The sequence below is a fragment of the Tursiops truncatus genome, chromosome 1, assembly GCF_011762595.2.
Source record: "Tursiops truncatus isolate mTurTru1 chromosome 1, mTurTru1.mat.Y, whole genome shotgun sequence".
In the NCBI taxonomy this organism is placed as follows: domain Eukaryota; kingdom Metazoa; phylum Chordata; class Mammalia; order Artiodactyla; family Delphinidae; genus Tursiops; species Tursiops truncatus.
Window position 1 is genome coordinate 3,357,481 of NC_047034.1, and position 12,582 is coordinate 3,370,062.

The following is a 12,582-nucleotide window of genomic DNA, read 5'->3' on the forward strand; positions in this document are numbered from 1 at the left end:
AATATAAGAACTATAAAGTAGTAGCTTTGAGTGTAAAAATGAAAGGAAAAGAATGGGTACAATTGTAGAAGAAGTTATGTTAGAACTATTATAAAGATTGTCAAAAATATCCCCAAACAGAGAGGAAGGAAGTGATAATGAGCGTTTACAAAGAGAATTTGACTTTGAAATTGGAAGATGGTGGGTGGAATGTTGGGAAAAAATGAAAATTCAAGGTGTGACATCCTAGTGGCCATAAATCAGAACTCTTCAGAAAACCTAACTGCTGACACAACCCTCAGGAAAAACCGTTCCTCACCCCGCGGACGTAGATGCTTCATAGGTGTCCTTCAAAATGTGAGATGAACTCTGAAGTGGTGATTATCTCACAGTAAAATTCTCCAGTGTTTTTATTGGGTATGTTTTTATCCAACATCTTCTACATTTAGCAAAAACTGCTCTTATTATCTGCTAATACTTGTTTGTAAATAGAAATGGGAGCATTTAGTCTTGAATTCTGTTGAGTAAAATGTGGTGAAACTAGGAACCTAATTACTTGTAAACATTTTAAAAATAGTTTGGGAATGGATTTGAAATTGTTAGGTATGCCTGGCTGAGTCCTTTCTGGTTATCCCTCCTACTAATTTGGTGCCTCTAATTGGCACACGTTTCCATTATGGAAATGTGGCCAGTGGAAAGGGTTAGGAGTTATGCCCACATTTTGCCTGTGAGGCTAGACATTGTGAATCTCGGTGCATTAAAAAGGAGTAGTTTCAGTCATGTGGCTGTTCCTTTGCAGTAGTAAAGTTATTTCTTACGACTGGAATACAAAACACTCATAGGTTTTTTTTTTCTTCAAAGAACAAGGCAAGTCCTGAGTCCATTTTACATTTTCAAGCATTTTGGTAAGGTTGGGGAAATGACAAATGTAGTTAGAATTTGGTAGCCAAAATCTTTTTCTGATCTAAACACTCATTTTAGTGTTATCAAATTTTCCCTGACTTCCTGGTTATTTATTTTATTTGTACATATCTTATTTTCCACCGAGTTTGGTACCAGTTAAAATTCTTTGTGGGCCGCGTGGTATTTCACACATAAGTAGCTTCTCAAATATTTATACTAAAAGAAGTGTAGATGCTAATGACAGATTGAGAATAATTTATTCCCTTTATTTAAAGGGGACCGTTAATGATCGATTTCAGTGTGATGATGTACAAAATAATAAACTAGGATTGGAGCTTCTTTCAAAAGTCAGATTATAAAACTTGAAGACTGTGAAAGTGCTATGAATCGTGAATCTCTTCGTGTCTAAAATGATAAAAAAAAAAAATAACTTATTCCAGGAGATGTCCTGGGAAGATAGCTACTGAGAATAGGGTCAAAGTGACTGCATGATAAAAGAAAAGGAAAAGCGATACAATGTAGTAGTTTGAGGAAAGCAACACCCACCAACACTTTTTTTTTTTTTTTTCCCATCAACACTCTTGCTGGCCTTGGATCCATTGCCTTTCTACGTATTTGTTTTAACCTCAACCCGAGAGCAGGACAGATGAGGAAGTGTGCAAAGACTCCCTTTGGCATACAAAAGGCAAAACCTCATGGACTTTAGACACCACTGCATACTTAGAGGTGGGGTGATAAAGGGCAGGAGGGAGAATTAGGCTGCAATCAAAGTGAAGGAGGCACAGAGGCTCTATAGGGAAGCAGTTCTACCTCTCAGGAGAAGATGGCTCCAGAAATAGTAGTATTGGTAAGTTCAGAGTCATTAACATTTACTGTCCACACACCATATTCCCAGAAAAAGAGTTGAAACCTAAAATTTGTAGAGGAGAGAAAAGTGAATATTATGGAGAGACAGGAGAATACCGTGGTTTTGGCCACCATGTAAAGAATGACTTAATGGCAGAAGTCATCTTTAATTAAACATCCGTTTCCTGTGTTGGGGATCCCAGTTTTACTTAGATCATTATGGTTTAGTGACTGAGGTTAATGCTGGAAAAGTTGCATATGTGGAATCTTTTCTTGCAGTCAAGTGATGAAAGGTGAGGCGAGAATCAGCTACTGCACATTTTTTAAATGTCGATAAAAAGGATATTTGCATGAAATATTGAAATGTAGTGATTTAACTATAAACTGGATGTTCAGATCAAAGAGGGAATTGATTTGAAAATGCAGCAACATGCAGTGATCATTTATTTTCAGATTTCTGCAGTGTAATACAAAAAATGTATAATGAATGCTAAACAGAATAATAAGGCCTTTGAGTGTACAAATGATTGAAACAAGCCAAAAGACTTGTTATGTTGAAAAATGGATTGAGATTTGACAGCAAAACAATAATGAATGTCTTGTTTACATGACGACAATAAGTTTTGTTTGAGTTTTGCTGGTTTGGTAAGTGAATAATTCTAAATGGTGATACTTTTTATTTCTGGACTCTCTAATGCAGATAATGATAATTTTAAAAATCACAGTGGTCAACATCTCATATACAAAATGCAGCTCTAGATCACTGGGAAGATACATTTAAAAACTAGAATTAGTTCAACTTCAACCCAATATCACCATCAAAAATTAAGTAAAGTTAGAATTAGGTTTTACATTATTTTTAAGACAAAGCTTTTCTTTCTTTCTTTCTTTCTTTTTTTTTTTTTTTTTTTTTTGGCTGCACTTTGTGGCATGCAGGATCTTGGTTACCTGACCAGGGATCAAACTTGTGCCCCCTTCCTTAGGAGCATGGAATCTTAACCTCTGGTCCGCCAGGGAAGTCCCAGGTTTTATATTTAAAATGAACACAAATTATGAGTGGAGAGTTGGATGAAAATTATTAAGATAATTTTAAAGTACTATGAAACTGGATGAATTGGGAACTATTTTAAAGCTGAAATTTATATGAAGGAGGTAAGCCATTACCTGTATACATATTTATATACACGGTTCTATATGTTCAAGAAAATAAGTGATACCAAATGTTCAGTGTCCCTAGGCACCTTTTTAAATGAAAAGTTACCCTTTCAGATAGCATGGAGCTAAAATGCTGATTTGCTTTTGTTACTTTGTAGGAGAAAGATGAGTGGTATTCTTTTATCTGTATATTTCTGAGGGTCTGTCCTTTTCACTGGGAAAATTAACCACCAGCACTTACATGCAGATAAAATGATTCTCCCATCCCCTTTCTCTTCCTGAACATCTCCTCTTCCTTATTTGCAATAAAATGCAGCATATTCTTCCAAAGGAGAAAGTTGAAATGGGATGATCAGAGTTATGTCAAAATCACTTTGAAAAATAAGGCGCTGATATACTCCACCAATACCTGATGCCACAAAAAAAAATCACAATATTTATAAACATGTTTTTATATAAACATGTACTTATATACATGTTGGAAAGCAGAAATCTGAAGACAAAACCATAGGTTTTATATGGCACCTTGTCCAATGTTAGTTATAATAATACCTCAACACACTTTTTTTTTGTGTGTAACGCGGGCCTCTCACTGTTGTGTCCTCTCCCGCTGCGGAGCACAGGCTCCGGACGTGCAGGCTCAGCGACCATGGCTCACGGGCCCAGCCGCTCCGCGGCATGTGGGATCTTCCCGGACCAGGGCACGAACCCGTGTCCCCTGCATCGGCAGGTGGACTCTCAACCACTGCGCCACCAGGGAAGCCCTCAATACATTTTTGATAGCACTGCTACCCTCTTTAGAAAATCTAGGGAAAGCAATTTTTTGAACACTACTGCACTCCGTGTGGCATTTCAAGATTCTGTGTTTCTAATTTTAGTAATAGATTTGGACAGACCAGAGTAATATGCTGATATGATCATACAGGTATCGACTGAATCTATAAAAGTGGAATTATAAACTTTCTGAATACATTAATTTTTAACATCATTTATTGAGGTACAATATACACACAATAAAATCAGCTTTTAAAAATATACAGTTCAATGCGGTTTGCCAAATGCTACCATCAAAGCGTAGAGCATTTCTATTACCCCAGACATTTCAGTTCTTACAATCAATACTCCGTTACCCTATCACCAACTCCTGAGGACAACTATTCTGTTTTCTGTTTGTAGAGTTTCCTACCAGCCTTTTCCTGAATGTCATAAAGATGGACTCACACTGTGTGTTGGCTTTTGTGTCTGGTCTCTTTCACTTAGTGTGATGCTTTTGACACCCATCCATCCATATTGGTGCCTGTATCGGCAATTGCATCTCGTTGCTGTCATATTCTGTTGTAAGGATATACTACAGTTTACCCGTTCACCAATTGGTGGACGCTTGTGTGTTTCCAGTTTGGGGTTATTACAAATAAAGTTGCTCTGAAAATTTGCTTACAGATCTTTGTGTGGATACATATTTTTATTTCTCTTCAGCGAATATCTAGAAGTGGAATTGATGGGTTATAAGGCAAGTGAATATTTTAATTTATAAAGAACTCTCAAAATGTTTCCAAATGGTAATTCCACTTTGCCTTTCTACTATGTATGACAGTTCCACTTGCTCTGTGTTTTTCTTAGCACGTTTTTCATTTTTATTACTTTACCTCACTTCATATATAAGAATCTTTCAACAGTTTATCTCCATTCCTTTCCTCTCGTCCTTTGTACAGTTTTTGTCATACATTTTGCTACTAGGCATGTTATAAATTCCTCGATACATTGTTACTAGTTTTGCTTTATTTTAATTAATTAATTAATTTTTTGCTGCACTCCATGTGGCATGTGAAACTTCCCTGACCAGGGATTGAACCTGTGCCCCCTGCATTGGAAGTACAGAGTCTTAACCACTAGACCACCAGGGAAGTCTTCAGTAGTTTGTTCCTTATTAAGAATAAGGAAAGAAAACCTCTTTACTTACCTACATTTTTACAATTTCTAGTGCTCTTCATTCCTTTGTGGAAATTCGTATTTCCAACAGGTATTATATTCCTTCTGTTTAAAAGATGTCTTTTAGAATTTATTGTAGGTTTAGTTTGCTAGCAAGGAATTCTCTCTTTTTTTGGTATATAAAAATGTGTTTATTTGGCCCTTAGTTTAGAAAGATTGTTTGCTGGGTATAGAATTCCATGTCAACAGAAGTGGAGAGAACATTGTGGGGGACAAGATGACCAGAGATGTCAGCCAGGAATTAACACTGCAGAGAAACAGAAAGAATGAAGAAAAAGAATAGGGTTTGTCAGTTAAAATATAGCTCACTGCTCCAAGATCCAAGAGGCCACCTGCATTTCTGGCCATGCATCCTTTTCCATCTTCAAGCAATGTTGCTTCAAATCTCTGACTTACTGTTCTGCAACTGGAATGGAAGAAACTCTTTGCTCTTAAAGAAGTCATGTGATTAGGTCAGTCCCTAAGCCCCCAACCTGCCCCTATAATCTCTTTATTTAAACTCAACTGATTAAAACTTAAGACACTAATTGCATCATGCACTCCCTTCACAGAAGGACCTAGATTAGTGTTTGATTGAATACCTGGGACAAAGTGTGTATATGCCAGGGACAAGGAATCTTGGGGCTGAGGAGATGGCTTATTCGAATTCTGCCCATGGCACAGAGAGGAGGAACTGACCTCATTAAAAATGGGAAGTCAGGGATATTTTATTGGATAGAAAATGATGAAACATTAGGGACATTTTTATAGAAAAAAGAGGAAAGTTGAAAAATTATCAACTGAAAATGAGAAGTTGAGAAATTAAAATTATTCACCAAATATGAAAAAGACAGGGATGAAAGTGGTATTTTGAGGTCCATAGGATAGAACTGGTAATCAACATAAGTTAGTAAAGAAGTCCATTCTTCTCTGAAGATCTTTTGGAACCTGTCAAGGATGTAGCTAGAAGGAGTTAGAGGTTTATAGTAGAGAAAATTTGAGCAGCTGAGGGACTCTTGGCTGTTACAGAAGCAAAAGTGTATGGCTAGATACATAGCTTAGGGTGATTAAGGGGTCAAGAAAAAGCAGAAAGCTCTGAAAGATAGGGAATAGGAAAGAATTAAGAGGAAGGTACTGTAAATCATAATGAGGATGACAAGCTCAGATATTTGAAAGAAATATGTGATCAAAAGCTAAAAGGTTGATTTAGATCTAAAATCAAAACACTGAAAATACAATTTTCCCCACCTGATGACCAAGTAAAAAGTGTGATTGTGTGATGATATATGGCTAAAGAAGAGATGAGAGGCTTTAAAAATTACGTGGTTGGGAAATGCTGAAGCCAGGATGCCAGCTTTGGTTTTTAATAAAATGGTTGTAATGTCTATCAAACTTACTTATACACAGACAAAGCCAGAAAAGTCAAGAAGTCCATCCAGGCTCATAACAAAATAGACAATAATCCTTGTGCCTTTCTTCTCCAGTTTGCCTACCTATAGAGACAGTCATTTTCAACAATTTTAGCTGATTGTTTTGGTGTATACTTTCATACTTTAAACAGAGGATTATATCGCTATTTCTTGACTTTTTGTTCCAGTTTAGGTATTACCTATTTCTTTTCCACTCCAGAAAAGATGAAGTTTTGTTGTCTTTCTCTCTCATGCCCTTTGCTCTTACCGCAAATATACACCCCCCCAACACACACACACACAATCTTCTCCCATACTCTTCATATAGTTTACATAATTTTGGTTAGATCAATGTTTACATAATTATGAAGAAGTAAATGCTATTCTGACCCATATTGTACGCTGAAAATATTTTCCTTTCTTAATTTTTCATCCTCTAGAGTAAATAGTTGTCCTACTTCTAGTTGTGTATTTTTTTCATATATTAACACTAATTCAAATCCACACTCTCCACCAATTGTCTGAATCTCCTCTTAGTACTTATCAGTTAAGCAATAAAATTTATCTTTTGTGACGTCTGTTCTGAAGACTCCTGGTCTGCCCCATTCTGCACTGATTTTCCCTTATGCTTGGTACACAGCTATCTCCCTGGAATTTCCATTTTATCATGACCCCAGATTCCTCTCTCCTTTCCCCCTACATCCAATGCCTCCACCTTCATTGGTGCAGACCCTTGTCTTAACGAAGCAGAGTGTACAGTAGCTTCTTGAGAAAGGGTACAAGATAGATTACCTTGGCGACATTGAATGTCACTTCCGTCACCCCTGATTTATGGTTTGGCTGGGTGTCAAGCCTTAGGTCTGAATTAATTTCCCCTGAGAATCTTGTAGACATTGCTCCATTGTCTCCCATTTCCAGAGTGGTTCTTAAGCAGCCTGAAGCCTTCCTAATTCCGGCTCCTTTTCATGTGACCCATTGATATTTTTCCCTCCCTGGGAAAGCTTATAGAATCTTATCTTTGCCCCCAGTGTTCTAAAATTTCATGTTAATATGCCTTGATAGGGGTCAATGTTGAATCTAGTTTGCTAAGCACACAGGGGGCCTCTTTCATTCTGGTGACCCATGTCCTACAGTTGTGAGAAATTCGCATGAATTATTTAATTGATCATTTTCTCCCTTCAGTCTTTATTTTTCTTTCTTTCTGGCACTTCTGTTATTGGGATGTTGTACCTCCTCGACCATTCCTCTCATTTTCTTCTCTTTATTCCTCTTAATTTTCCTTGTTTGTTTTTTAAAATTTCATATGTCTCACTTTGCAGGAGGTTTCCTCAACTTTGTCTTTAAAATCTCTATAGAATTTTTGCTGACTTTTGGTAGCACCTTATTCTTTGTTTATAAAACATGTGTTTCTCTAAGGATATAAATAAAAGATTTTGATCTTTTTCCATGCAGAGTCTCTGTTTCCACAGATTTCTTTCTTTTCGTTCTTTATTTTGAGCTCTGTCTTTTAATTTGGAGGCTTTATGTAAATGGCTAGTGATCCTTGAATGTCTATAAAAATATCAAATTACCATGTTTTACACCTGAAACTAATAAAGTATTGTTACATCAACTATACTTCAATAAATAAAAAATAAACAAATGAATACATAAAATTAATATTCATAAAAATAAAAGTGGGGAATTTTAAAGCTGATTGATTGGGGACATTGAACTTGACGGAGCTTGTTACCGTGATCTTCACTATAGGTTATGCCATTTCCTTGGGGAAAAAAATATAAGTATATTTATATTGTTTCTCTTGGTTTAGCTGATTCTCCATATATAGATCTTCCCACAGCTTGTCTAGAGGATATAGTCCTGGCTGTTGTCATTCTGGAAGCTAAACTGGGGAGAAAGCTAGGGGCTTACTACTCAGTATTGTAAATGTTTGCTTAATCCTCCCATGTTCAAAGGAATGTGCCTGGCATCCCCCAGCCAGAGACCTTCTGTCTTACTTACCTCCAGTCTTTTGCTGGCACAAAAGCAAAGAAGCCATTTGGCAACATGCGATGATTGAGAAGATCTGAGGTTCTAGTTGTTTCTCAGTTCTTTCTTTCTTTATTTATTCTGGATGTTTAACTTTTTTTAATATTTAAAAAAAATATTTTTACTGAAGTGTCATTGCTTTACAATGTTGTGTTAGTTTCTGGTGTACAGTGAAGTGAATCAGCCATATGCGTACCTATATCCCCTCCCTCTTGGACCTCCCTCCCCCTGCAATCCCTCCCATCTGGGTCACCACAGAGCACCGAGCTGAGCTTCCTGTGCTATACTGCAGGTTCCCCCTAGCTGTCTGTTTTACACATGATAGTGTATTTATGTCAATCCTAATCTCCCAATCCATCCCACCCTCCCCTTCCCCCCTCTGTGTCCACATGTCTATTCTCTATGTCTGCGTCTGTTCTTGTTAAATTACTTTTTTAAACTATCAATTTTCTTGAGGAATAGTGCGCATACAATCAACCCCATCTATTTAAAATGTGCAGTCCAATGAGTTTGGACAATTGCATTCACCCATGATCACACAAACTCTATTAAGATACATGATATACCTGCTATTCACAAAACAGTCCTCCTGGCACTTTTGCAGTCAACCCCTCTTTCTGTCTTTATCCCAGGCAACTACTATAGATGATTTTGCAATTTATATACATGAGATATGGTGTGTAGTCTCTTGTCTCCTGCTCTGTCAGCATAATTATTTTGATATTTACCATGTTCTTATATTTATGGTAGTTTGTTCCTTTTATTGCTGAATAATATTCCACTGCATAAATGTTCCTCTCTTAGTGGATCCATTCTCCTACTAATGGACACTTGAGCTATTTCTGGGTTTAGCCATTACGAATAAAGTTGCTGTGAATGTTCACACACACATCTTTATGTGGACATGTTTTCATTTCTTTTTCATAAATATCTAGGTGTGCTTCTCATTCTAAGCAATTGTCAGTTTTCCAAATTGGTGGTACCATCAGGTACTCCACAGTGTTGTCAACATTTGATGCTATTCAGATTTATAATTTTAGCCATTCTAATGGCTGTCTAGTTTTAATTCTTAAAGCTTTCAACTAATCATCCTCTTTTTAGTCCACCTTACCCTTACTTCTACAGAAAACGAATACTGCAGATTTATAATTTGGGAGGGATATTCTGTAGCATAAACTAGTTGTTTCTTGGCTTTTCTGTCACAGATTTAGGACCCAGTTTTTCCAGATTGCTCAGTGATTATCTGTCCATATGCTGTCTTCCAAAATATACTTATGATTGTCTGTAGTCCCATTATCTTTGTTCTTATATGTTCCCACATTAAAAATCCCTTTGCTTTTATTTTAGTGAGATTTTTGGAAGGAAGATAAGTAGCGTTGTTTTAATTCACCATTACTACCCCTCAGCTAGGTATTTAACTTGTATGGTTAACATCCGAAGTTAATGTCAGTGGACAGACAGGGCAGAAAGTAAAACAATTAATTAGGTGTTAAGATAAATATATACTATGCAAATTATGAGATAGAAATGCTGGTATAAGATATGGAAATGTAGATTCAGAAAAGGCACATTGCAAAAAAAGGGAGTTCCCCCCTTTTTCTGCTTTTATTTTTGTTTTTTGGTTTTTTTTTACATTGGGATGATAGTTTTAAAAGGGCCCTGAAGAACAATAAGGGTTTACAGGTGCTATTTTTCAGGGACCTGGGGAAGTAAGAAGAGGATGGATTTCTTGTGGAGGGATGTAGAAAATAGAAAGAAACTACCCCTTTAAAGTGGGAGGACTACATACACATGGAGGCATTATTTTGTTTTAGAAACTGAGTGCATTGTTTCAATAAAAGTTTCTCGAGGTGTCACTTTTGATAGGAAACATGCATTCATATATTTACTAGAATCTCATTCAAAATTTTAATGGGGTAGAGAATTAAAATTTAAATAATGTAGATGATCGTGTTTGCCATTCCACAATTTCAATATATCCCCTTGAGTGAGTGATGTGGGAAATGTACATCTGTGATGACATCAAATGATGTGAGTGTCTTGCCGCACTGGGATCTAACTGTTTTAGGAACCATGCTTTTTGTGCAACAGAGACATTAATGAAAAAATCCAACTACTTCAATATTGTTTAATTAAAGGAAGAGCTATATTCCATAGCTAGAGGAAAATGACAAATACTATGTTTATCTATACTACACTCTCTTCAAAAGGATTTTGAAACATAATTTTGAACTATCGTTTACCTATGAAAGGATGACTAGAATAAAGATATCCTAGAAAAATTGTCATAGATGAAAGCTTAGAAGAACCAGGATTGTTCAACTGTAAATAAATATTTTGGTTGGGTATAATAATGACTATTGGTTTTTCTCAAGGTTCTTATGTGAAAGCTGAGATAAATATATTCAGTGTGTGTACAAACAGAATAGATAATCTGTACAGAACAGGCATTCTGAATTGGATGGGAAGCAGATTATTGGAATCCTTTCTAACTCTCCAAAAAACTGTTGGTTAAGGTCATAACATTATAGTCACATTTGCAACAAATTATCAGGTCTGTAGTTTTAGCAATGAAGCATGAATGATGGCCTTCATAGGTCCCTGTACGTTACCTACTTTTGAGGATGTCTTTTCAAAGTGATGTACCAGTAAATCAAAGGAGCAGAAGTATAAAAGATACATTTCAGTTTTCCTATAGTTAATATTCCTAGTTATAAATATGTTTAATCCTCCACATACTTCTACATAGCTATGATTAGAAATTGAGCCATAAAAACTTAAATTATTCATTACATTTCACATTTGATATATGGGAAAGCCTAACAAAATTTTAAATCAATATTACATAGAAAGGGTTAAAATTTTAAGCTATTTATAGACAAAGTTAATTCTCACCAGATACTGCTGATGTGAAGATAGGATAATATAATGACTTAATCTCACATTCAGTTACACCATATCACAAACTAGAAAGATTAAAGTGCATGGGGTAGCCACTTCCGGTAATGGTCTCCAAAGGAAGTACACTACAGATAAACTGAAACAAGCACATTTGATAAACAACCTAGCATTCACTTTTATCTGCTTTTTTGAAGTTGCTGTTTAAAAAAAATAATAAAACGATTGGTTTCTGCTTTTAATGTCTAAATGCAATTTAAAAATGGCAGGGAAGTTTCAAGTTTTATTTTTTAGCCTTTTATGAAAAGATGAGACTGATGAGGTAGAGTCTATATATCCAACTAAGGATTAAGTGCCATTGAATAATGTGGTTTTTGCATGTGTGTTTTGAGTGGCTTTAAATGTATTTTTCAGAGTCTAAGCAATAAACCCAGCATTAAAATAACAATGATATGTATCTTTAAGATCTAGATAACAAAAATCATCGAGTTGTGGAAATTTAATAGACTGAGCCATCAAACTGATATGGTATAATGTGGAAGAGCTGGCTGGGACAGAGTGATGTCTTCTTTTGAGTAAAACTGGGAATGAGGCAGTTAAGAGGTGTGGTCTTACATAGAAGACAGGTCAAATCAAGTGACTATAACCTTTCCTGTTTGTAAAAAAAAAAAAAGAAATAGCACACATCAGCAGGAGACCAGCATTAGAGTTTCCTGTTTTTCTCTCAAACTGTTGATTGTTCAAAACACATCTGTAACATGGCTTGCTATTACTTTATTCACATTTCGCTCATTGAACCTAATACATTAAAATTTTCCAGTCATGAATACAACTGAAAAACTTTAACATTTTCTTTCAAAAAGTGATTCAAGGCTTGATACATATATTTCCTTGCTGATTCTGCCTTTTGTCCATGTAGCCATCAGATTTCTGTCACCTCCGTAATGGACACCACTCTGCATTCCAGAGGTCATTTGCTTAACAAAATTCACATAGCTACTCACTGAATACTAAAACTATATAAGCATTCACTGAGCCACCCAACAACCAGATGAATTCAATTTATGATGCACGATCATTAAAGATTAAATCCCAAATTTGGGGCTTCCCTGGGAGCACAGTGGTTAAGAATCCGCCTGCCAAAGCAGGGGACACAGGTTTGAGCCCCGGTCCGGGAAGATCCAACATGCCACGGAGCAACTAAGCCCATGCACTACCACTACTGAGCCTGCACTCTAGAGCCCGCGAGCCACAACTACTGAGCCTGAGTGCCACAACTACTGAAGCCTATGCGCCTAGAGCCCGTGCTCTGCAACAAGAGAAGCCACCTCAGTGAGAAGCCCGCGCACCGCAACAAAGAGTAGCCCCCACTCTCCGCAACTAGAGAAAGCCCGCG

At 36.5% G+C, this 12,582-nt stretch overlaps 1 long non-coding RNA gene and 1 other non-coding gene across 2 annotated transcripts in view; one reads left to right on the top strand and one right to left on the bottom strand.

The window, feature by feature from the left end:
* The window catches only part of LOC109547513 (uncharacterized), a 268,139-nt gene that overhangs the window by 178,258 nt on the left and 77,299 nt on the right, over positions 1-12,582 (top strand). The window lies entirely within an intron of this gene.
* On the bottom strand, positions 4,715-4,787 carry TRNAG-UCC (transfer RNA glycine (anticodon UCC)). Its single transcript has one exon. It is a non-coding gene; the product is annotated as a tRNA-Gly (tRNA).